The sequence below is a fragment of the Malaclemys terrapin genome, chromosome 2 (assembly GCF_027887155.1).
Source record: "Malaclemys terrapin pileata isolate rMalTer1 chromosome 2, rMalTer1.hap1, whole genome shotgun sequence".
In the NCBI taxonomy this organism is placed as follows: Eukaryota; Metazoa; Chordata; order Testudines; family Emydidae; genus Malaclemys; species Malaclemys terrapin.
In genome coordinates this window covers 250,749,127-250,776,834 of record NC_071506.1, presented here as the reverse complement: position 1 = coordinate 250,776,834, position 27,708 = coordinate 250,749,127, and positions in this window count along the sequence as shown.

The following is a 27,708-nucleotide window of genomic DNA, read 5'->3' as shown; positions in this document are numbered from 1 at the left end:
AACCTTCGGACGTGGCCCATCAGGGTAATTTGCTGGTGTGCCACGATACATTTTGTTTACATTGGCTGTCCGCAGGCACGGCCCTCTGCAGCTCCCAGTGGCGGCGATTCACCGTTCCTGGCCAATGGAAGCTGCAGAAAGCAGCAGCCAGCACATCCCTGTGGCCTGCGCCACTTCCTGCCGTTTCCATTGATCGGGAAAGGTGAATCGCGGCCACTTGGAGACTCAGGGGGCCGTGCCTGCGCATGGTCAACATAAACAAAATGTCTTGTGGCCCACCAGCGGATTACCCTGATGGGCTGCGTGCGAAAGGTTGCCAACCCCTGTGCTAAACATTTTTATGCCCCTTTGTGCTTCGGCCACGATGCCAGAGGACATGCTTCTATGCTGATTAGACTCGTTAAAAAAAATGCATTAATTAAATTTGTGACTGAACTCCTTGGGGGAGAACTGTATTTCTCAGCTCTGTTTTAACAGCATTCTGCCATATATTTCATGTCATAGTAGTCTTGGATGATGACTCAGAACATATTGTTCATTTTAAGAACACTTTCTTTGTAGATTTGACAAATCGCAAAGAAGGTACCAATGTGAGATTTCTAAAGATACCTACAGCACTAAACCCAAGATTTAAGAATCTGAAGTGCCTTCCAAAATTTGAGAGGGATGAGGTGTGGAGCATGCTTTCAGAAGTCTTAAAAGAGCAACACTCCAATGCAGAAACTACAGAACCCAAACCACCAAAAAAGAAAATCAACCTTCTGCTGGTGGCATCTGACTCAGAGGATGAAAATGAACATGTGTTGGTCCACACTGCTTTGGATTGTTATCGAGCAAAACCCATCATCAGTATGGATGCATGTCCTCTGGAATGGTGGTTGAAGCATGAAGGGACATATGAATCTTTAGCTCATCTGGCATGTCAATATCTTGCGACGCCAGCTACAACAGTGCCATGCGAATGCCTGTTCTCACTTTCAGGTGATATTGTAAACAAGAAACGGGCAGCATTATCTCCTGCAAATGTAAACAAACTTGTTTGTCTGAGCAATTGCCTGAAGAAGAAATAGGACTGAGTGGACTTGTAGGCTCAAAGTTTTACACTGTTTTTTTTTTTTTTTTGGAATGCAGTTATTTTTTGTACATAATTCTACATTTGTATGTTCAATTTTCACGAGATTGCACTACAGTACTTGTATTAGGTGAATTGAAAAATACTGTTTCTTTTGTTTTTTACAGTGCAAATATTTGTAATCAGAAATAAATATGAAGTGAGCACTGTACACTTTGCATTCTGTGTTGGAACTGAAATCAATCTATTTGAAAATGTAGAAAACATCCAAAAATATTTAAATAAATGATATTCTATTATTAACAGTGCGATTAATCACGATTAATTTTTTAATCGCTTGACAGCCCTAGTTTTTTTTTATATTCAGCCTACATTTTTCTTTCCTGAACTTTCCCATTATTTATATTTTCACTCCCTTGTAGCATACTAGAGATTAACAATTCCTCTCCCTCCTTACGACTCAGTTGTGTCCAGCCCTACACAGGTACTCAAAGGCAGGGGGAAGTGTATAAACCCTCACCATCCCAATGCCTATGTAGGACTCAGCGTCTTCAAGCTAGAGGGTTTTTTATATATAATGTGACACACAGAGTTTTAGATCTGATTCATATAAGGATTGTGTTGCTGTTTTCTGTATGCTATTGGATATTGTATGTACTATAAACAGCCAAGTATAATTATTGACTTTATGGATTTTGTCCGTCCATTAATTAAAAAACTTTAAGAGACTGGTGGCTTATTTTTAAATCTTTACAGTAGGAAATGTAAAGGTAATAATGAACCAGAAGGTGTTTCACCAGGTTTCCTCATTTGGGGTGTTTGTTTACGTAGAATTTCTGTAAAGAATCTGCCCTTGATGTAAAGATTGTTTGAAATTGTTTTTCTGGCATGTGTGAGCTGAATTGAAATTTTTTTTGAGAGTGTACTGTCTATAATTCCCCATATATTTGAAGCAAGGGCTCTGTCTGTAGGGGCTATGGTCTAAGTGGGATTTCAGTATTTCCTTTGAAGGACTGGAGACTGCTATTTGGAAGCTGAGGAGAATGTGGGATTGAGAAAAGTGCATTGTATGTCTGGGGAAAAGCAGGAAGGGAAGGGGTGGGGATGGAATTGGGAAAGGAACTAAGAATAAGACCAGTTGACATTGTGTTGTAGATTTTCCTTTTTTCCTTTCCCTCTTGTGATTTATAAAATACCAGCTTCAAATTGCAACAGAGGGTCCTGTGGCACCTTTGAGACTAACAGAAGTACTGGGAGCATAAGCTTTCGTGGGTAAGAACCTCACTTCTTCAGATGCAAGTCACATCTTGCATCTGAAGAAGTGAGGTTCTTACCCACGAAAGCTTATGCTCCCAGTACTTCTGTTAGTCTCAAAGGTGCCACAGGACCCTCTGTTGCTTTTTACAAATTCAGACTAACACGGCTACCCCTCTGATACCTGACAGCTTCAAATTGCAAACCTCAAAAAGAACACAAGACTTGCCACATGAGATTTGACCAATGGTCCTTTTAACATGGTATCTTCTCTCCAGCAGCAGCTTCAGAGGGAACTGTAACTGCCCCCCCCCCCCATGGCAATTATACAATGATGTGCTTAAAGGAGAGGCTTTGTCCTGTTCTCTACAGGTAATTGGCTTAGGTCCTGAACCATGGTACCACATAGGTTTTATCTGAGCTAGTGTAACTGTGGCCAAAATTTTATTATCCATATACATCAATACTTTCTTGAGTACTTCCCATCTCCAGTAATATCTTGTGGCAATGAGTTCCTAGGGTTGAGCACACAATTAGCTCACAATGCAGGGCTGTGCTGTCAACTACATGCATATAATTTCTAATGATCAGGCTGGTGAGAGCTGGCTGATGCAAAAACATACACAATGGCTATACAAATTCTGGTATCCTTTCTTAAAAACCACTAGGAGGCTGCCAGGTACGTTAGTGAATAATGGATATTGCTGAGTGTGTTTGTCATCTCATTTCGAGAGGATACTTTTCTCCTCCAGTGTTATCTGGTGACTGACAAGTTCTCGGACACTCAGAGCAAGGGCCTTATGTTTGGAGCTGGTATTGGAAATCTTGCTCTGGTAATTATTGCTAGAGGCAGGACTGCATGGATGATGCTTTTGTCTCTAGGCCAATCTGAAACTCCATAAGTGCTGCTTTTCCTGGAATTACAGACAAGTGATGATCAGAATGAAACAGATATCTCCAGGTGTTGTTTATGATGTTGGATTTCTGAAGCTATTATTGGGCCAGCACATTTTGTTGTATGCCAAACCTGAACTTCTTAAAGTTCACTTTGTTATTGGCTCCAGATCTGTGATTTCTTTGAATATTCTACATTTAAAAAAAGTTCAGGGGGCTATATTGTTCTTAGTGGCTGTGAAAAATATATCCTGGTGCATGACAGAGGGTTGCTACGTTGGGTTGCCTATATTTGTCACAGTAGTGAGTGAATCACTACCTGCTTTCAAAACCCTATGTTCATATGATGCTTTTGCATTTTATTGGGCCTACGTTGTTTTATAGACTGAGTGCTTGTGAACTCTTTATTTAGATGAAAGGATGGCATGAACCAATAATGCCTGCAAAGGACAGTCCATCATATGGGATTTATTAGGGCTGCTATAGCATCTGTAGCACAACTGTGGGACACACCAAATATGTTCTGTGCTTGATTACCCCTGTTCTTGTAGTTCATGTGGATTCTTCCCAGGCTGGCATATTGTATAGGCATCTGCAGCTGTAAGGGAACTGTTCTGTAGTTCTGGCTGTCTTCAAAAGCACAACAAATTTTCCGACCACAGCTCACCAGCGTCTCAACAAAACTTTCATTGCAGACAGAAATGGAGATGAGGATTGCGTATGTCCCTGCTGTTGATATATTTATTTTCTAGGGCTGTCAATTAATCACAGTTAACTCACATGATTAACTCAAAATAATTAATCGCAGTTAAAAAAATTAATCACAATTAATCACACAGTTAAACAATAGCATCCCAATTAAAATTTGTTAAATATTTTTGTATGTTTTTCTACATTTTCAAATATATCAATTTCAATTACAACACAGACTACAAAGTGTACAGTGCTCACTTTATATTATTTTTATTACAAATATTTGCACTGTAAAAATGAAAAACAAAAGAAATAGTATTTTTCAATTCACCTCATACAAGTACTGTAGTGAAATCTCTTTATCATGAAAGTGCAACTTACAAATATAGTTTTTTTTGTTACATAGCTGCAGTCAAAACCAAAACAATGTAAAACTTTAGAGCCTACAAGTCCACTCAGTCCTACTTCTTGTTCAGCCAATCACTAAGAGAAACAAGTTTGTTTACATTTATAGGAGATAATGCTGCCCACTTATTAATTATAATGTCACCTGAGAGTTTGAGAACTGGCATTCTTTGTAGCTGGCATCACGAGATATTTACATGCCAGATGCGCTAAAGATTCATATGCCTCTTCATGCTTCGGCCATCGTTCCAGGACATGCTTTCATGCTGATGACGCTCATTAAAACAAAAATGCGTTAATTAAATTTGTGACTGAACTCCTTGGGGGAGAATTGTATGCCTCCTGCTCTGTTTTACCTGTATTCTGCCATATATTGCATGTTATAGCAGTCTCGGATGATGACCCAGCACATGTTCTCCGTTTTAAGAACACTGTCATTGCAAATTTGACAAAATGCAAAGAAGGTACCAATATGAAATTTCTAAAGATAGCTACAGCACTCAACCCAAGATTTAAGAATCTGAAGTGCCTTCCAAAATCTGAGAGGGATGAGGTGTGGAGCATGCTTTCAGAAGTCTTAAAACAGCAACACTCCAATGCAGAAACTACAGAACCCAAACCACTAAAAAAGAAAATCAACCTTCTGCTGGTGGCATCTGACTCAGAGGATGAAAATGAACATGCATTGGTCCGTACTGCTTTGGATTGTTATCGAGCAGAACCCGTCATCAGCAAGGACGCATGTCCTCTGGAATGGTGATTGAAGCATGAAGGGACATATGAATCTTTAGCGCATCTGGCATGTAAATATCTTGTGACTCCAGCTACACCAGTGCCATCCGAATGTCTGTTCTCATTTTCAGGTGATGTAAACAAGAAGCAGGCAGCATAATCTTCTGCAAATGTAAACAAACTTGTTTGAGTGATTGGCTGAACAAGTAGTAGGACTGAGTGGAGTTGTAGGCGTTCAAGTTTTACATTGTTTTATTTTTGAATGCAGTTTTTTTGTACATAATTCTACATTTGTAAGTTTAACTTTTACGATAAAGAGATTGCACTGCAGTACTTGTATTAGGTGAATTGAAAAATACTGTTTCTTTTGTTTTTTACAGTGCAAATATTTGTAATCAGAAATAAATATAAAGTGAGCACTGTACACTTTGTATTCTGTGTTGGAATTGAAATCAATATATTTGAAAATGTAGAAAAGATCCAAAATATTTAAATAAATGGTATTGTTATTGTTTAACAGCGTGATTAATTGTGCAATTAACTTTTTTTAATCACTTGACAGCCCTACTGTTTACTGTATCTGTAGTGTAATAAGGCACATTTTAAAAAAATACCACTATTCTGTTTCTGGAAACCCATCTTTTTCTTTTTTCTATGAATAGCATAGCATATCTGATTGCGGAAGGATCAAAGGAGCACTAAATGGTGCCTGGTGAATGAGAGGGTAACTTCAGCCCAACTTTCCCCTCTTCTTGGACACAGGGGAAGGGCTTTAAGAGTGGCTGTTTAAGAGTAACAGGGAAAGGACAGGCCTTTGCAGAAAGTTGGGCTCTACACCTAGGAGGCATAAGATAGGACTGGGTTGAATGAACCCCAATGTCAGGATTTAGTAAGTATAAACAATTAAAATAACTTTATTTAAACACTAACCCTGGAGGAGAGAACCTTGCTGACTGTTTTCTTCCAGCTGATCTATTCTGCTGGCTAACAGCAATAACTTGTATTGTAAAAACTGTTTCAGCATTCTTCCTGGAAAGGTGCGGTGGGGAGGGGTAGGTGGGGAGCTTTGAGCTTTGTGAAGTAGCTGGCTTATGTAACTTTCAGGCTTGCAGAGTAGAACTGCATGTGAAAGAAAGGCAATTGGAAGAGATGGCAATTGTGAACATAGCACCCCGTATGAGAGATTTAGCGATGGGGTTATTTTGATCTGTTCCTGAAACTCTAGTTTTGGAACTTTTCAAGAAATTGGCGCCACTCCATTTACTAACTGTGTGATTGGCATGCTGTCCTGTAGTGGCAGTGCTCAACGACTGGCTTTACCTTGAAATGTTCTGGCCCAGTTTAAGCCTACCAATAGGTTCTGGAGGAAGATTAGAGCTACGATTTAACCATTCTCTACACCTATGGCGGATGCATGCCCCACTTTGGAAAACTAAATTTTTAAAAGATGAAAAGAAATGCCGTCCATTGGCCAGGTGGTTGCATAGAACAAATACTGGTGAATGTTTTAAAAACTTATGCTGTGGGAAGCTCAGTTTTGGAACCTCACAATAAATGGCCTGAGTCTCTAGGGGCATGTCTACACTGTAATTAAACACCTGTGGCTGGCCCGTGTCAGCTGACTCGGGCTTGCAGGGCTCAGGGCTGTTAAATAGGACTGTTTAATTGTGGTGCCCAAGCCTGAACATCTACAATTAAACAGCCCCGTAGCCCGAGCCCCATGAGCCCGAGTCAGCTGACACAGGCCAGCCACGAGTGTTTAATTGCAGTGTAGACATACCCTAGGGGGCTACATGACTGATGGAAGTTGTATGCTGCTTGTGTGATGAATGCCAATTAAATCACAGGCAAGATGCCCCAGGGAAGTGGCTCTGACTGGTGGCTGCCTGCATACAAGAGTCCAGTGTGACTTCAGTTAATGTGATTTCAATGGATGTGTCTTTTAAATGTTCCCTGCTGCCTTGCTGATCTCTGAGTGAATCCAAACTGTGCGGTTTCCTCACTCATGGATGCTTCCACCACAGGCAATCTGAGCCCAGAACTGAATTGCTAGTATCACTGACCTCCCCTCCCCTGCATTTTGTTTAATGAGTACATTAAAAGTACATTTTAAACCGTCTCCTAGTTAAGATAAAACTAATAGATGAATTAGATGCATTTCTGTAGCTGTCCAATATGGCCTGTGTGCAACATATATGCACCAAAAGAAAAGATAAAGCAGAATCTCTCTGCTGCTGTTGCAACAAATTTTAGAACAAGAAATGAACAGAACCTGTTTTAATGTGCTGGAATGTTTGGATAGTTCTTAAAAACTTAATTTCTGCTTTCCGGCTGTGACTGGAAATGATGAAATACTTCAAGAAAGGCTCTTGCTGGGAGATTTCCAGCCAGATCTAGGAGCACTGACGAGCTCATGAAAAAGCACTCTTGTGAGATTTCCAGCTCTGTTCTGCAATATCAGGAGGTTCAGATTGTTTGGATAAGCATCCGAGATTCTGAACCAAACATGAACTCTCAATTTCCTGAGGTTTGCTCATAACTAATGGAAATACTCGTTCTCTCTCTCTCTCATTCTATCTCTCGTTCTCTCAATTCGTGTGTCTTTGTGTGTGTTCCATCTAGCAGTAAAATCCTACTTAGAATAAATAATTCTCCAACACATCAATGGATGGATTCAAGAAAATTCATATGTTCCAGGACCTGCTCAAACTGAGATTTTACTTTGTGAGTAATACTGAAAGTTCAAAGGTTAAAAATACAGCTTGCTTGTTTAATTCTTGTCACAGAATACTTTTTTATCCTAAAAAGCTTCAGCAGTTACTAAATCAAATTTTGAAGAGTGCCTGTGTAATGAATCTGAGTGAATAATTTATTTAGTGAATTTAGCCATGGAATTAATGGATTTCATTAATGGAGAATCCATAATCAGATCACAAGATTCACAAATTGATTAAGTAATCAGATTTATTTAATTTTTTAAAAATTACTGTATGCATTGACTGCAAATATTTAGCATTTGTGTTGTGTGGCTTAGTTGTGGTTGGTCAGAGGAGAAGTTGTAGTAAATATAAATGGAAGAATGCACAAGCTCTTCACAAATATTAACAAATTCTTACATGTATGAACTTAGGATCTGGTATCTGCAAACAAATGTTTTGGCATTACTTGCTCAGGCTCTACTCAGTGAGACTAACTGAGTTTTGCTTGGTATTTAAATCAATGAGCTTTTCTCTGCAGATTTGATGACCAGTTTTTTCTTGTTCATTTCCACTGGTGATAAATTGATGTCACAGCTGGTCTCACTTGTACTGGGAGCTGCAGAAGCAATTTTACCTATTGTTAGTGCATAACAGGGAATTCAGTTCTCATAGCCTTGATGATTTTCAAGCAGACACTATTTTTGATTGCTGAGATGATCATGTAACCTTTTAAAATTGGCAATTTACAGTAAAACCTTAAGCCTACCTTATTTTGCAAACACTTCTAGTTGCTGAGGGTAAAATTCATTTCACCCACATAAAACAGAGTAATGGGGCTTTATGTGGGTGAAGTACAAGAAGATGAAATCTCTCTCCACTTTAGGCCAAGGTGAAGGGCTACAGGACAGGCTCTTCTACCTTATAGGCCTTACATACATTATATGTCCCCATTACCATAGTATTCAAGCACCTCACAATCTTTACATATTTATCCTCACAACCCACCTGTGAGGTAGGCAAATACTATTATCCTTGTTTTATGGATGGAGAACCAAGGCACAGAGAGGTTAAATGAGTAGCCCAGAGTCACATAGGAAAACTGGGTCACAGAAGGGACTTGAACCTACATCTCTCAGGTAACAGGCTGGCTCTCTAATTACTTGAGCCATCCTTATTCTTCGGGGGAGCCTACTGTTATTTGCCAATTGTAAAAGTTTCCCTGTTCCTCTCAGCCACCAGTCTCCCTGAACTACCCCCCTCTTTATTGCCTAATGTGGGGCCTGCATATGGATTCCCCTTGTGGCGTGCAAGGGTGCCAAAGTTCCTCTGCACAGCTGCTCTACTGGCAAACCCCCAAACTGGGAATTAAGTGGCGTGAGGCTTTGTGGCTGGTGCTCCACACCTGCATGAGCTTCTCCTGCTTTTTACAACCAGGGTGAGTGTTTGTCCCAACCCCAGAATATGTCTCAAAGCCAATACAAAAATTGCCTCAGTAGCATATCTCAAACAATGGCAAATACCAGATGCTTCAGAGGAAGTTGTTAAAACCTAATAATGGACAATTCTGGAATAACCTTCTCACGAGGGAAATTTCTTCTTAAGCCAGTCACCTATTGCCTAGGGTTATGTCCTGAGCATGAGAGTTTATATCCCTTACTAATTTTTATCCTAGCTATTCAAATCAATGGGAGGTTTGCCTGAGTATGGAGTGGAAAACTGTGGGTACGTCTATACTACCTGCCGGATCGGCAGGTAGTGTTCAATGTATCGGGGATCGATTTATTGTGTCTCGTCTAGATGCGATAAATCGATCCCCAAATCGATGCCCGTACTCCACCTCGGCAGTAGGAGTAAGCGGAGTCGATGGGGGAGCCGCGGCGGTCGACTCGCTGCCATGAGGACGACCAGTTAAGTCGAATTAAGATACTTCCGACTTCAGCTACGTGAATAGCGTAGCTGAAGTTGCGTATCTTAGTTCAAACCCCCTCTAGTGTAGCCCAGGCCTGTATCTTCCTATTTTACCAACACTTTTCTGGGGGGGTTATGTTGTTGTTTCCATATCAGTCCATAAAACTTCCATTGGCCTAACAAAGTAGAAACATTTACGGGTCTCATCATGAGTAACTAATATCTTAATGTAGGTGAAAGGAGCAGTTAATTAGCTCTGCTCTTTTCAGCATGGAACATTAGAATTTAATGAGAATTAATAATTTCATAAGTTATGGAAATATTGCTGCGAGCTAAACATGATCTAATACAGTATTACAAATAGGTATTTAAAATGAATGCAGTGACATTTTCACATTGTCGGATGATCTATAATATTAAGTTGTACCTATAGGTACAGTGTATACTTAGGTCATATTACATAGTAAATTACTGTTTTAAGATATTCTGTTCTCAAGGTCCTCATTGTTTAAGAATAAAAATGCTGATACAAATTTCAATACAGCTTTGTAAATGTGACTATAACACTGCCATATTCGTCTTAAAAAAAATAAGGTTGACAGAACTACAGATCATCTGGAAGCACCATTTAGGGACAACAATGTCTTTACCATGTGCTAAAGTGTCTTCTTCAGTCAGATCTATGGGACTGCTCATGTGAGCAAAGCAAACAGGGTAACTATTTTGATTATAAGATACCTTCTAATGACCATAGAAAATATTTATGGAGTAAATATATCTGGGGCTATTTTAGACTGACCTCAGGTAACATAGCTGGCGTGTACAAATGTTTAATTTAAATTGGCTTTTTGGTCCAGCACTTTCATGTACATGCTTAGCTATTGCTGCTTTGTCTGAACTATTGTTCATTGTGTACACAGGCATTGTTTATAACTTCTAAAAGAAAAAAAGACTAGATCCTGGCCTGGTGTAAGTTGGCCTATATCCACTGACTTAAATGCAGCTATACTGATTTTCACCATCTGAGCATCTGGCCCAAGAACTTTACTGGAGGTATTAGAGAAAGCGGGGGGGGGGGGGGGGAGTGGGGAGGGCACAGGAGTGATGGATGGTCTTACTACAATATATTTGGTGATTATTATTTATCTCAAACACTTTTTTTTTAAATATGGCAAATATTTGTTAATTAAATTGACTTTTAGTAAAAATGTCCTGCTGGAGAGGAGATCGGTATTAGGGATTGTTTTCTTGAATGTGGTCTGGGTTTATGTGCTGGACAAACTCAATATTAAATGGAAGAAGCCAAAAATGTTGGGTTGGATTCTCCACCTCTTTACTCTGGTGTAACTCTCTTTACTTCAAAAGAGTTAAAATGGCATAATACCAGCATAACAGAGTGGAGAATCAGGCTAATTTAGTATCTAATCTTACTCTTGAAAGAATTATAGCCTAGATTATATATGTAAGATTGAGTAAGGGCCTGAGTAGCACTTTCTTGCCACTGGGTCTAGTCTGCAGTACCCTATCATTAGAGCAATGTGTGTGGTGAAATCTGAATTCCTCTTGCTGCAGCAATATCTAGCCAAAGGACAGAGACTAAACTACTACGTTTTTCTCAGTAGACCAATCATTTTCATTTTAAAATGCAAAATGATAAAATGAACTCTTATTTTCTCCATCATGCAAGCAAACAATAATAATAAAAAACCCTCATCCTAAAATTCTAACCCACCACTCATATCACAGATTTGCTGGTATGAGAGAGTGAACGACCCAGAAAATTACCTTTCTAGAGTATGTATTAGATCATGTTTCCTTTAAAATCCAAAAGATTACTATTGCCCACCCAGTATGCCAGGTTTTATGATAAATCTAACTAGAGTTGGTTAATACATCCAGAAATTTTCATCAAAGAGTGGGAAGGGAGAAAGAAGAATACACAGAAAATAAAATTCTCAATGAAGATGTTTGTTGTAAATTCAAAATTCTGAAAACTTCAACCAGCTTTGTAGTGTGATGAAAAATTGCCAGGAAGAAGGTAGTTTTTTGTTGTTGTTGAAAATCCAGTAGGTGATTACATTAATTGAAAACTGGTATTTTGGAAAATTTCAACCATCTATAAATACAACTAAACCATATTCTGCTGCCATTTTTATTGTACAGTTTCACAGTGTAAAAAAGCCAAGATTGGAATTGATGTTTCATTATTTTCCAGCATCTTACCCAATTTGTAAACATTTTGGGAAGTAACTTAAATGGTGTCTGAGTCAATAATTATGGAATTGATTTTCATCACAAATTATTGATTCTCAGCACTTTTTGAAACAGCATTGGTATTACATTACATAAATGCATTTCCTATTGATTGGAATGATGCTGTTAAACTTAACTAGAGTTAATCTTCTACTAGAGTTTTCAAGTTTTTGTCAATTGGCTGGAAAAATTAATTCAAGTCTGAAACCTAGTTCACAAGATATCAACCAAGCAACTCGATTTCTTTTCCCCTCAATCATTTTTTATTTATTTATTATATCGGCACCAGTAATATGATCCTCACCTTGAAGGCCACATCTACTGCTCCTTCTTCCTACATCAAATCTCCAAGATCTGACTTCTTCTTACCACCCGCAGCTAAATCTCTTGCCACAGCTCAAGAGTCTTGCAGCTTAGCTCCTGCAACTTCTTTCCTGCCTTGACAAATGTAATCTCGCCCTACTTTTGCAGATGGAAAATGCTGCTGCAAAGATCACCTCCCTGGCTTAAAGGTCTATTACCCCTCTCACTGTATCCCCCACTGGCTCCCTGTTCTCCACTGCAACAAATGCAAACAACTCATCTTTGCCTCAAAGGACCTTAAAAGCATGTCCCTGCCCTATTTGTCATCTTTCACAGGCTGTTTAGTTGTCTACCTCTGCCTTGCCAATGATGCCAGCCTTCATTGCTCATTTGTTAAGCTTTCAGACAAGCACCTTAACACCCTCTTATATGTTATCTCCTCTGCATAGGTGAGAGGAGCTCCCTACCCATAAACATCTGCAAAGCCATTTCATTGTCCTCCTTCAAATCACTCCTTAAACTCTCTTCTGCCATGATACCTACAAAAACCTTGCTAATGATTGGACATCTGATAGGCTGGGGCTGCTGCTTAGGCTATATGGTATTGTCTCATTGTTAACTTGTGCTTCCCAGGCTCTGTATCGATCCATCTTTTGTCTTACAATCTATTAAGCTCTTCGTGGCTGCACATAGCACAGTGAGACCTTGGTCTTTGACTGAGGCCCCTGAGAGCTACCAAAATACAAATAATAATTAAAAACTATCTGTTTCTCACAGGGATGCTGGGACAAATTGTATAGTGCGGGTGCTGAGAGCCAAACTCTAAATCCTGTATATAATGGAAACCACTTCAAGCCAGGGGGTGCAGTAGCACCTTAGGACCCCTAGTTCTAGCACCTGTGGTTTCTCATATAGTATCATGGATCTGAACACCACTTTTTTGGGAAGGTGACGAAGTATAGATAACTGGTACAACCCAGTAACAAGTGTAATAAAAACTTAGTATCAGGTAGCAAGATATATTAGAAAATGGTATCCCTAGTTTTCTCTCCTCCTTCCACTTCTAACCCTTCCCTTTCTCTAATTACAAAATTCAGGGAAAGAAAACTACCAACATCCCTAGGATAGGGTGACCAGATGTCCCTATTTTATAGGGACAATCCCAATATTTGAGGCATTTTCTTCTATAGGTGCCTATTACTCCCCACCCCCGTCCCGATTTTTCACACTTGCCGTCTGATCACCCTACCCTAGGATGCTGTAAGATATTGTTTTATAAACATAAGTTTATAGTGCATAGTAAAATGTAACAATATTCTTGTCAGCTCCCAGACAAGCTAATCATAGTCTGACTCTGCTGTTCTTTTTGCCATGCTTGGCAGGGTCCTAAAAGCCAAATCGTGCCCTGTGCAATTAACAGAGAACTCCATTGAGAGCTAAGAAGCAGGACTCCTTCTACCCAGGCCACAGAACAACTCTGTAGCCACTAGTGCAGATTCAAGGCTGCAGTGGCCTTTGTGTTTCTCCTCTGGGCGAATGGATTCACGTAGTCATGGATCAACCTGCCCCCAAATTCCTCCTCCAAAGTGGCATGTAGGCAGTACCGGGTTCACAATGGCACCAGGCCCCCACTGGGAAGAGGCCCATTATGGACCCATCTAACCCATCCATACAGCCGGGTCTGGCCCCTCACCCGGGGCAGTCGAGCAGCCAGGCCTTGCTGTTTGAGCGGCTCTCCGCCAGAAGGTCCCACTCACCTGTAGGGAGCTCGCTGCCCAGCAGCCGGGCTCTGCCATGCGGGCTGGGTAGGGCTTCTGGCCACAGGGCCAGTGGACGCAGCCAGGGGCGAATCTATGTTTTTTTTTGCCACCCCAAGCACAGCAGTCAGGCGGCCTTTGGCTGCACGCCTGCGGGCAGTCCGCTGGTCACGCAGATTTGGCGGCGTTTCTGGGGGTGATTTGCTGGTCCCGCGCCTTCGGCGTACCCGCCGCCGAATGGCCAGCGGACCACCCACAGGCAGGCCACTGAAGGCTGCCTGGCTGCCGCCCTCACTTGCTGCACTGATGCCGCCCCTGGTCGCAGCCAGGGAGGTTCTTGGGGGTTGCGTCCCGGGGTCTACCCCACTCCCAAGCGCAGCTCAAGCGCCAAGCAGTCTATGCTGCCTGGCACCTGCGGGGGCCCCCCCTGTCATCCTGGAGCCAAGCTGCCTGGGACCTGTGCAGAGGCCAGGCTGGTCTCAGCCAGTGGGGAGGAGAGGGCAGCACGGGGGGTTTGGCCAGGCCCCACCAGGCAAGTGGGTCCTGAGGGAGCCCAGTCCAAGCAGGTCCCGCTCCCACTCCGACCTAGCTCATCGCACCTCTCCCAAGGGGCCGGAGCAGTCCCCACCCCAGGACAAGCCCTGGCCATGCTGCCAACTCAGCCTGGCAGACATGGTCACCTCCTAGTGGGGCGGTGATTGAAGCTAGCAGGGTGCATGGGAGTGGGTCTCTGGAGCATGTTGTGGGGAGGGGGAGCTGAGCAATGAAGGAGCAGGGGACACTGGGAAGTGGGGGGGTGGGGGAGGTCTGTGTGTGTTGGGCTATGGGGGGGGTTGAGTGGAGGGTGCTGGGCGGGGGTGATCTGCAGTAGTGGTAGGGGAGTCTTTGGTGGGGTCTCTGGGTATAGGGCTCTCTGTGTGGGGGTGCTCGGGCCATAGGCGATCGTGGGGGGGGGCGCGCTGGGTGGGGGAGGGTGCAGGCCCTCCCCTGAGGGGAAGGGGCCTGCTGGCAGCACAGGGCCAGGTGGGCCAATGTGCATCTGGCAGCTGCTGGTTTGTAAACAATGCCCTTGCGCTGGGCTTGACAGAGCAGGGCCGCCCCTGCTGTACCGTGCCCCATTGCCCCCGGCTCACTCCAGGGACCAACCTCCCCATGCCATGCCCCATTGCCCCTATGGGGGCCCACAAATATGTTTGGCATCAGGCCCGCCAGGCCTGTGGAGGTTGAGCAGGATGCAGATTCCCTCAGGGGGCTCATTTGTCCCTAAGGAAGAGCTTCAAAGTTTCATAATATTTTGTTGGTTCATTTTTTTTAGTTGACATGTTTTTATTTCCAAAGAGCATCAGTTTGATCATATTTGTTATCCACAAAGAACGTAGAAAAATGTGTTTTCATCGAACAAATGTATACATCTAACTTGGTAGAATCTGTTGGTTTTTTCTTTTAATGATTTTGATGGATAATGATTATTTTAAGCAATTTGTTTTAGCTTTTTATCTATCTAACATTTCAGTCATGTGAAATTATGTGGGGAGGGTCAGACAATTGTTTAATGATAGATGTTGGGATTCAAAAATCTAAAGGTTTATAAACCACTAAAACACAAATTGTTGATATCACATGTCACAATATGTAAAGTAAATATAACATCAACAAGTCATACCTGTTTTTATTATTTGTTCGCGAGTCCACTTGTAACAAGCCTAATTCAAACGTCTAAATCACTGAATTTTGACTCTAAATTCTCAAACAGTATTTTTCTTTCTTTGCCTATCTGTACATTTTGATATGATTGATGGAAATATTTTTTTTCATTGGTTTGTATGTTTGGTGAAATCGATATTTACCAATAAACATCTAATCCTTCCAAACCTACTTATATCCTTTCTCATATTCTGCCTATTGGCAAGATGCTCACTGTAATGTAGGCTTATTATCTCCAAGGTGAGTGTTTGGACAGAGTGCATCAATATTATTCAGACCCTTATAAGCAGATCTTTCCATACATTTCTCCAGCTGTTTGTAGCAATAGAGCAAGCTCTGTGGTGATGTGATCAATCTGCATTCTGGTGTAAGCACTTCTGGCCTTTAGAACAAATTTGCTTGTTCCACTTGGATTGATCTACTTCTGTATAATAGAGCTTCTCCTAAGCATAATCCAGTTAGAAAACAATGCTTTTATGTTAAAATAAAATATATTTTGTATTGCTGGGGCCTCTAGGTTTCAGGATTCAGAGTCCCTGATGCCAATTATAAATGAAAAGACTGTCCCTATCCAAAAAAACTGACAAGGTAAGTATAAGGTCAGAGGCAAAAAATGGATAAAACAACCAGAAGCAGGGAGCACAATTTAATTGTGGTGATTATTTATATATAAGCATGAAGAGCAGAATTTGACCATTACTCAACAACATAATACAATACAATTGCTTTGAATGGTATTTTGAACAGACAAATTAAATAATAAAGATAATGAGCTTTAAAATGCATGGGAAACAGGAGGAGGGGAGAGGCAGGGCAGAGGAGGCTTTATGCTGCCTTTGCACTTTTGGTTTGTGGACTACACCAGAGCCAAAACAGTCCTGATGTAAGTTAGGGCAGCCCACTATTCCCATAATGCCATGTGCTATAGACCCCCCCTTCCAATCCAAGCCCCACCTTTGCTTTCTATAATGGAGCTTTTACTGAAGGGCAGCATGGAGTTGCTTACAGGGCCCTGTGCTGAGTCTGCATTGAGGGAATTCTCCCTCAACCCATTGCAGTTCCTACGTGCAACCAGAGTGGCATATAGGAATCAGAGTGGGGAATGGACTCTATCCCTTGGTACCTGAATTGCCTCACTTTCCTACCTTTGGGGTGTTTAGTGCCACTGTGTTTAACATCCCTATTCCCAACCTGCTGACAGAACATAAAGGGAGATTCCAGCATCGCACTACACAGAAGCACAAGTGCAGGCTGGCTCCCAGCCCCTCCCATGTGTGCATAGGCAGAACATAGCCCTGCACGTTTCTGGCTGATTGTTACATTGGAACCTTCTGCTCATTAAATTGCTGGAGTTTTCCTTTAAAAATCTGCCTTTAAACTGGGCTATGACTTGATGTGGGGTAAGATTTATGGTGAAAGATTGCCCTTCACTCATGTGTTGCGCCTGTTCTCACGGCAACATGAATAAGGAAGGTATCAGCATATTTGTTGGGGTTTTTTGGGGTTTAAATCAGGCCCTTGACATTATTTTAATGTTGGTTTAGGGTTCAATTAGAGAGCAATCGGCATCAGCATTTGTACACCCAGCCATCATATCATGATCTAAAACCTAGCTACTTAATCTCATAAGATGATTAGCATCTTATTACAGTACTTTATTAAATTTTGATGCCAAAGTTTTATATTGAGCATTTGAAAATCCTTCTTAGTTAATTAATGGTGAAACAAAAACCTTTCCATTAGGTGAGAGCTACTATAATTATATTTACTTTGATTTATTACCATATATTTAAATTGTATTATTCAGTGTGTGTGTTGTACTCCAAAAACTACATTATAAGGATATTATTAAGGCTGCAAAGTCATCCACTTATAAGTTGAGAAATATCAGAACTCATTTTGTCTGTGCATTCTTAATTGGTCCTCCTTGTGCATGTGTATTATGATATAGTCTTTAATTACACGATCACATACTATTTTTTTCCCACAGGACACCTGCCTCCATCAGTGCATAGGATAGGTGGGGCTCACTGAATAAGAAGCTATTCAGTATTTTGTTTTCTCCTTGTTCAATGTGTGGCCCCAGGCCTTATTGCACACTATTCAAATCCTTCTCTGGAGACAGAATTGGTAATTTCCTCCTGGGTTTTTCTGCAGAGCTCATCACTATAATATGAGTGCTTCTCAAACCTGAACTAATATTCACAATATTGCCGTGAGGTGTGGGGATAGTATTATCCTAATTTTTATAGATGGGGATCTGAGGCACAGAGATTAAGATCAAAAGTAACCACTAATTTTGGTGCTCAATTTGAGACACGCATGACCTGATTAGGGAGAGGAGAAAAAACAGAGTACTTAGCATTATATAGCACAGTATATGATCAAAACATGGGTTCCAGAGACCTCAGTTGCAGCTGTGAGGATGCAGTGCTTCTACAGATCTGACCCCAGGGTCTAAAGTTGAAGCACAGAATTAAGTGACCACCAATGAAAAGTTTAGTGTAAGTAACTTGACTAGCCTCACATAGGAATTCTGTGGCGGAGGCAACCATAGAATCCAATTCTCCAGGGCAGCATGCAACTGTCTTAACCATGAGGCCATGATTTATGTTTTTGCAATTGCCTGCTTGATTCACTACAGACAGACCTTCAACTTCCTCAGCAAATGAGGCTGGGTTCCTGCAGACAGTACATGGGCATAGTTTTGGGGGAGCAGGGGCGTCATTGCCTCCCCAAACAGAGGTCAGGCAGCGGGACACACAGGGGCACACACACACCCCTTTCTGCGGTTGAGGAAAGGTGGCTGCTCTGTCTCACTGACTCTGCAGCTGGATGCCACCTTCTGGGTCCTAGTGCCAGTTGTCTTCCCCTTCTTTGTGTTCTGGGTGCCCTGCATGGCCACAATCCTGTTTTCTGTACAATAGTCAGTGGCTGCGGTGGGGCAGGGCAAGGGGGCTTGGGTGAGGCAAGGGAAATGGGGGAATGGAGGTGGGATGGGGGAAGAGGCAATGGTGAAGGAAGGGGGATGGTATAGGGAAGGGGGAAGAGAAGGGAATGGGGCAAAGGGAGGGAGATGTGGGGGTGGGAGGAGAGGGTTGGGGCAGGGGCAGTAGGGAGAGAAAGGGGGAAGGGATGGGGCAGGGGACAGTGGGGAGAGGAAGAGAGAGAGGATGGGGCAGGGGACAGTGGGGAGAGAAAGGGGGAAGGGATGGGGCAGGGGACAGTGGGGAGAGGAAGAGAGAGGATGGGGCAGGGGACAGTGGGGAGAGGAAGGGGGAGGGGATGGGGAAGAGAAGGGGATAGTGGAATGTGGGGGTGGGGAGAGCAGGAGCCCAGCATGCAGCATCCCCTCAGCAGCAGCAGCATCTGGTGCTCCCCCATCCTCCCCTCAGCACTGGCAGCCCAGGTACCATTCCAGGTTGGGGAAGCGAGCCAGGGGAACTGGCTTCAGCACACGCATGCATGCATGTGTGCCGTTCTCCCCAAATATAGCAGTTAAACCATGCCTATGAGACAATTGTCACCCTAGTTGTCACAACGAGGGTGACCACCCATCCTGAATTGGGTGGGACAATGCTGAAATACAGAGTTCAAGTCCCAGTCACAGGCTGAATGATTCCTGGACAGCATTTGTCCTGGATTCCCTATGGCGCCACTCCACACCTGCCAAGGCTCAGGTGCGACACCAGCCTCTTCCCAGTTTCAGGGGGGCTGAGTTGGGCCTTAGCCCCCACCCGCCATGAGGCCCTGCCCCTGGCCAGGCTGGAAGCTGGAGTCAGGCCATAGTAAGAGCCACCCAGGCATAGGCACCGACTTCCCCTCTGCCCGGTGGGTTGTCAACCCCGCCCCACCTCTGGCCCTGCCCTGGCACCACCCTCGCACCACCCCCATTCCACCCCTTCCCCAAAGTCTCCGCCACACCCCGCGTTTTCCCACCCAGCCACGTCCTCTTCCTGCCCCCATTCCACCCCCTTCCCCCAAGTCCTTGCCCCTGCCCTGCCTCTTCTCCGCTTCCTCCGCTGAGCGCACCGCAGACCCGCTCCTCCTCCTCCCTCCCAGAAAGTCCTAAGTGCCGCCAAACAGCTGTTAGGCGGCGGGGCATGGGAAGTGCTGGGAGGGAGGGGAAGGAGTGAGGATTCGCTGCACTGTGGGGGGGAGAAAGAGGTGAGGAGGGGGAAGCTTGGCTGCCGGTGCGTGCGGAGCATCCGCTAATTTTTCCCCGTGGGTGCTCCAGCCTCGGAGCACCCACAGAGTCAGTGCCTATGTGTCCAGGGATCCAAGGCCACTGTGAGGAGCCCTAGACCCTCCACCTGCCCTGCCAGGGGATTTCACAGCTAATTGCTGACAGCAGAGGAATGATGATACTAAGGAATCTTGGGTTCCATTCCAATTCCTTCCCTCTGGAAGGGAATGTGTGTAACCCACATGCCTAATAGGGCAATATCTCTCTAAGCAATCTAGAGAGGCGAAGGGGAGAACAATGAGTCGTGTCTGGGTCAGTGTTGCTAGGCAGATACACAATTAGCATGCCACTCCCAGAAATATTTGGAATTGGGTGTGGTGGTCTTGGCATGCTCAATAGGTTCCCTGTAGCTGGACTCATAGACTCCACTGAGGGCAAGTAGTCAGGCCAGCAGCTTTACAAAAGGACATGTGACCTATATGAGTGGGCTGGGAGAAGCTTAGCCACAAGACAGGAGCAGAAAGCAGGCTCCTAACTCTGAAGCATTTTGTAGTAGGTTAGTGCTAGTGTTTACTTGGAAAGCAGGAAAGGGTTAGTTAGGGAAAGGGGAAATTTGGAGGGAAAAATATTTTTTTGTTTTAATTGTATACCTTGAATGTTTGGTTTTAGCCAACCTGTTTTATTTAAATTCTCTTAACCAGTATGGTTCACCAACTCTTTTCTTATTTAAATGTGGTGATGATGAGGAAAAGTCCTCTATATTGTGCTATTCTCAGATTTGTATTTTTCTTGTAACAGGGTTTTTCATGTATATACTTATTACTGATTGGTAGGTTAATTAGTTGGCTGACTAGCTAATTGAGTGATTCCACAGTACAGCAGAGAAGGTCAGAGAATCTGCCTGGATCTCTGCAAGCAGGAGAGGGGAAGATACTGTTGCAGTGCATTATACTCAATAGACTGCATAGAGTTGATGAACTAAAGATTTTCACTGAGACTCAGGTGAACTCAACTTAAGCTTTTGGGACGCTGACTTATTTCTCGCTGTTTCTGTGGGGACTGATCAGTTCTAGATTTCATGTTTTGTTTATATTTATGTATAGCTGAAAATAATCTATGTGCATTATGAAGTAGCCTTTGTTATTTAATAGAAATTAAGATATATTTTTATTATAAAACTTAATAAAATTGGTAATGAAGTAATTAAGTTAATTCCTTTTGTACTTTTGGGATTTGATTGTGGGGAGGCTGACCCTGTACAATCATTGCTGAAAATCTTCAATGACTGAATTTTGGGTCTCCCCGTGCTTTTCTATAGGAGTTGTACTTAAGACTAGAAGAGTGGTGATGAAGTAAACTCCAGCCCACCAAAATGTTAAAAATTGGCACCCAAGTAGAGAGGGATTTGAGAATTGCTTGTGATTTCTTTCTGAGGAGTATTGCACCATTCAATTACAAAATAATTCAGTGTTACTGAACATTGTTGTTGAATTTGTACATTGTTATTATTAAGATAATGGAACTTGTACACAATTTGGGTTAGATCCCTGTAAGAACATTTTGGTCAGGGAGGTTTCCCTTGCCTTTGCTGAGTAGAGCAGAAGTTAACCAAAGGTTCTAACAACCCTGTTATGTGACCGATGTGAGGAAGGTGAAGGGAGAACAAGATATGATTCTTTGTGAATTCAAAGTCCCGGTTTCTGTGATACACAGTGAGAAACTGTATAGTGCAGTAGCTAGAGCAGAGATGGGATGCAACTCCTCTTCATTATGCAGTTTTACCATTTATATCCACTGGTGCTGTGTCCACAGTATCTCAGTGTAGGGATCAGGGATATTCTGTGTAGTCTGATAGAGGACTTGAGACTGAGAGACAGCCTTTGGTTACACTTCTGGATGATAGACAGACTAGATGGTTAACAGATGCTACACCTGTTATGGACCAAGATCCAATAGGAATCTCTACTTCTGCTGTGAGTCTCCCTCTCAAGATGCAACATCATTCATAAGAACACAGCATTGAAACCTGTCAATAAAACTGTGACTGATTGATTGGAAATTTAAACTGAAATGTTTTTCGGGTAATTCACTCAGACCCAGTGGAGAAGTTGATTATCTCACCTGGCGAGCACAAGCCAAAGAGCTGATGGAAGACAGTGAGACTTCTGACAAAGTTAAAAGAAGAAAGGTTATTGAAAATGTATTACCCCCAGCACTGAAGGTGGCCTTAGGAGCTTATAGCAAGGCAACCATTGGAGAATGCTTTGATATTTTGGAAACAGTATACAGAAGTGCCATAAATGCATCTGAGCTTAAGGCTCAATTTCTGAGTTGCACCAACATACTAGAGAACTACTGGCTGTGTACTTGAATAGATTACACACGTTATCCCAAGAAGTTTTGGAGGCTGGTGAGGTAAAAGATACAGAATTGGACTCTTATATACAAGATCAATTTTTCTGTGGTGGTTTGCACGAGTCCTTATTAAATACACTCTTTTCAAAAGGATTAATGCTAGTGGCAGACAAAGGTCTCTTATGCCACACTCCTTTTTGAGGTGAGATCTTTTGAAAGGGAGCACTCTGTTTAAACAAAAGAGAGAACTTCAATAAGAAATAGAAGAAGAAGGAAGGCCATTGAGTAGGAGTACTTTTCAATTGATAAGGGCATCTGAAAATACTTCCAGAGCCAGTGAAGAAGCCACTGAAATAGGTTGGAAGGAGAAATACCTGCAAATGGAGCAGTGATTGGTGGGACTGCAGACGATCAAGCCAAGTCCTGAAACTTCTGCTCCATATAGTCTGTTCGCTGCCCAAAAGCCCAAAGAATTTTAATAAACAAGCAATATTAAAATGTACCAAAAGAAAGCCTTTGTGTTTTAAACTGTGGAAAAATAGGACATTTTCAAAATGATTGTGAGAATTCTCCTAACCAACCTAGTATATCAGCAGCCAGAAAGAAAAGAAATTAACAACTCTCAGAGCAAAGCTGTTATTCAATGGTTTCAGGAGACAGATGCTACCCAAATGGGTGTCAGTGAGGTCATTCAGCAGTTAGTAGGACCTGTTTGTCATGGTTATGTTTACCTAGATGGAGCAAAGAATACCTGCTGTAATAGATACACAGGGTACTTGAGAACCAGTATGTAAAACTTTCTATTATGAGCATTTATCTTATCAAAAGTTAGTCTATTGGCAATATACTTCAGATAGAATGAACTTGAGAACACATGATTCCTGGGATATATATCCTTGAAGATATGATTCCCAAAGGTCAACTGTGGGACTAACAAACGATATGAGATACTAGCCTTGATTTGTCTAGACCAACATATGAATCTGCACATGTCAGCGCTCATAGGCACAAATGACCTGAAATATTTTGTAGAAGACTGTAAGAAAAAATGAGGTCCTGATTTCTTAAATAGGATTTCACTATCAAGTGAGTGGGCTGAAGCTTAGTTAATTTTCCTTCAGTCATTACAGTAAGAAGCTGAGGTGATCCTGAGAAGAAGAAATTCTGTGACAACTCCACCTGACACATCCAGAACAGTGCCCAGAATTCTGAAATTTGCAGTGAACAAATTGGAGATTGCCGTAATGCTAGAAGATCCAGGTGTTGCAGTTTGCTAGCAATTCTGTCTCAATTTGTTAAAGTCACTGGCTCCAGTGTTAGAACAGGGGCACAAGTCAAAAACTTATTGAGGAAGGATGTCTCTCACTCTCATTGTGAAGGGGCAAGCAGTTCAATGGATAAAGCTGGTGCCAACCCAAGTTTCAGAAGTTGTGACTAAGAAAGAGACTGTTCTATTGCCACTTGACTTTGAAGGGTTGCCTCAGTGCTGCTGAGAGGAAAAAGACTGCTAAGACTATCAGTAAGGAAGCTTGTAAAGCTTTTGCTGTTCATAATCTAGACTTTAGTGAGCACAACCTGAAACTCTTACAATGTCCCTATGCTCGTTGGTGGTAGTGAGAGTGATTGAGGAAATGTAGTCCATATGCATCACATGTGGTGCTGGTGTGTAAGAAGGTGAGCCCTTAAAATGGTGGTGGATTATAGCAAACTGAACAGTGTTATTTGAAAGGATGCTTATCGGTTACCCAGGATAGAAGATACCTTTACCTTGCTGGTAGGATCTAAGTTGTTGTTTGTATTGGATCTAAAGAGTGGATACTATCAAGTTCCAGTAGAGTCCATTGATTGTCTGAAGACAGTCTTCACTACACTGTTTGGTAATTGGCATTTCAAAATGATGCCGCAAGGGCAAGGCTTGACTATAATGCTCTAGCTATCTTCCAGCAAATGATGGAATGTGTTATGGCTGGTATGAATATCACAGAAGTTGTAGAATTCTTGGATGATTCAATCATTTCAGCCACCCTAGAAACATATGAGGAGTGTCTCCTAGAAATTTTTAAAAGACTTCAGGAATATAGCTTAAAACTTGCACTTTCAAAGTGTATACTTCACTTTAGCCTTCAGTGAAACATCTGGGTCATAGCACACCTCAAGATGGGATTTGTCCAGATAGAGAGAACTAATACTATCATAATTTGGCCTGTTCCAACTACCTTCAGAACTTTGTAGAGTCTTGGGATTTGCTGATTACTACCTAAGATTTGTAGAGAGAGACTCTGTTATTACAAAATCTTTGAATTCTCTTCTTGCTGGTTGTCCTAAAGAGAGTACATGGAATGGAAAACAACCACGTGAGAGCAGATGGGGTGCAGTTTGCCAGTGGGCCTTTGAAACCTTGAAACAAAAGTTCACTACTGCATCAATCCTTGCTGAAAATCCTCAATGACTGAATTCTGGGTCTGCATGTCTTTTTCTATAGAAGTTGTATTTTAAGCACTGGGAGAAGGATGGTGAAATAAGGTTACCTGTGCTCTAGTGGGCATGGACTCTTCTACCCCATCCTCTACAGCCTGTCCCTGTACTAGTCGTAGCTCCCCTGGCTCCTTGTCCCAGTCCATTCTCCCCACCTAGCCAGTCAGGCTCCACTCCTCAAGCCTCTCCTGCCAGTCTTCTTGTTCAGCAAGTCCTTGACTCCCAGTCCCACGCCTGTGTAGCTCCTCATCCAATCTGTCTCCCTGGCCTTCCTGCCCAGGTTCACCATCCTCAGTGACTTCCATTCCTGCCCCAGTGGCTCATCCAGTCTGTGTCCTCTTCCCCCACCTGCTAGCTCACTGTTTCCCTCACCAGCTCCCAGCCCCAGTCACCCTTGCTACTCCTCTTGGATCATCTGCAAGTCTGGCTCTTGTCCCCTCTGCATTTGAATTAAGCACCTTCCTCCTCCACTCTGCATGGATCCAGCAAGGGATCACTGAGAGCACAGGAGAGAGTCTCCCTATTCACACTTCAGGTGCCCAGACCTGGACCCAACATCGCTTGCAGCAGCCCAGAGCAGCCATTGCAGGGAAAGTCCTGCTCAGCCCTGAGCTGAAGCATGCCCAATGCAGCCAGAATCTTGGGAGGTATTTAGCTGCTAAAATCGTAGTCTCTACTGACCATGTGCAAATTGCTTTGAATCTCAAGACAGAGAGAGGAGCAGTGGGGTGATGTGTCTATGGTAACCCATGTGGCTAAACAGATGAGATGGCCTGTTGCATTTTGTACCACTTGAAACTTTTTAAAGATGTGTAGATTTGATTTTATTTCAGTGTAATGTATGGCTTTTGCATCAAGTGGAATCTGAGGTTTTTCTTCTGGTTTCTAGTTTAGTGCTATGTTTGATGACTTGTCAAGTTGCTTAGAGCCAGGGATGGGAGAATTCAGGTTTTTACATATATATATATATTTTTTTAATTCAAAACTAGTTGAGACAAAGAATAATAATGAGTAAAGATGGGTCCAAACCAAAACTGTAACACCCCTGAAATTAGGGAAAGACCAGTTTTGGATCTGAATCAGATCTAGAGCTGGCCTTCACATTTTTGGGAAGCTTGCAAAACTATTATTTTGCAACCTCCCACTAGCCGTCATGATTTCCCTGGGTCCATTACTCTGCACAGGACTGGCCTGGAGATTTTGAGGAGGGCTAGTTAAATGATACACCGGGATACACCCCAAATGTCACTAACTCATTTTATATAGTTTTATTTTTTCAGTCCATTACTAAGAAGAACCTTAAATGCTTCCCTGTAAACAAATAAATTTATTTTTTATTGCATCTTTGGCATCCAACCTAATAAGAGAAGTTGTTTTTACATCTCTCTTTGGGGCAATATACAGGCACTGGCAAAAGCTATCCACAAGCACCACAAACATGGGGATGGAAACTTTATATAAACATTTAAGTTTAAACCGTTGTAAGATTTAAAAGGTTATAATAGCAACAATGAACTTGACTCAGTGCATTTCCTGTGGGGATAAAGTGACCTGCAGGGGTTAATACCCTGAGGCAAAACCATGGGCCATCATCTCACCCAACCAGTAATTAACCTGAAGAAATGCCTTGAGCTCCCATCATTAGCCCTTAAAAAGAGCCTTTAGAATTCAAAATTAGTTTGGAGTGGGACTTACCACCACCTGAGCTTCATTCATTGTAACTAACTTGTCTCTGTTCTTCAGGCTGGATGCATTTAAGTACTGTAACTGTATGTAACAATTGAATGAATTACATTGAGATTAAAGGGCTGAACCGGAGAAACTGCATACGGCTGGTTTTAAGGTGAGGCATCTTCCAATATTATTCTAACAGTAGTGTGATGCAACTGCTGCAGCACATGGGGAATCAATATTGCATTATTTATCATCATATGTAAAATGTTTCCATGTGCAGTGAATGTTCTTAAACTTTTCAGTTCCCTCATATAAAATTGTTGTGTTTTTGTTCATTTAATTTGTTACCAGTAGTGCCCAAAATGGGGTAGGTGCTGTGAAAACATAAAGGAAGCCATGGTCCCTGCCCTCAAGAGCTCACATGTTACACGTGTATCTGTGGAATTTTCCTATACAAAATATAGGTGAGTACAGGGAACACTGCTAATAACATATCTAATTTTCTAAAGCAAAATTGGGAAGTTTAAGCACAACTGCTGTACATCCCCACCCCCAACCATTATATTTGCATTCTGCATCAATACCTTTTTAAGATCAATAGCTCATAATTTAAGTTCTGAAGGGGCAAAGTTTTAACTTCTATAGAAGTAGCCTACACATATCTCATTACAATCTATTCTATGTGTTAGTTTCCTACCAGTGTTTATATAGCAAAAACATGCCTATAATGTACTGATGTGGCTGAGATTTTGTAAACACAAATATCAGGAAATTAAAAAATATGGTTCCAACTGCAACCTTAACTTGGCTCCTTTGTTTACATTATTTTGTAGTAATCTACATTGTGGTATTCTTAATGATTTGGGGCCAAATTCTGACTGATTAGGGGAGAGTAATGTAACTCACCACCTACCTAAACAGGTGTTTTGTGTACATGGCAAAAGCAGCACTTGTCTTTGTTCTCTATGATACCAGTCCTATATACTGTCTCATGTGATCTGTTCCTTCCCTGGGGAGGATTCTGACACAATGTGGGGCACAGTGTGGAAGTGGGAAGCTGTGAGTAAGAGCTCATTGATATCATGGGTGCTTAGAGCAGGTACTGTCTTTTACTACGCACTTGTGCCCATAGGATCCTGGCACTGTAGGATCCCAATTTCTGATTGGGGTCACTAAGTTAAGTAAGAATAACTTCTCTGTGTTTTATTTCCACATCTGTGAACTTCTTTGCCTTAAAGGATATTAACAAATTTATTTTCTGTACAATACATTAGACAAACATGCTGACTCACCAAGCATTAGTGGCAATGGGCCAGTTGGTATAAATAGACAAAGTTCCATTGT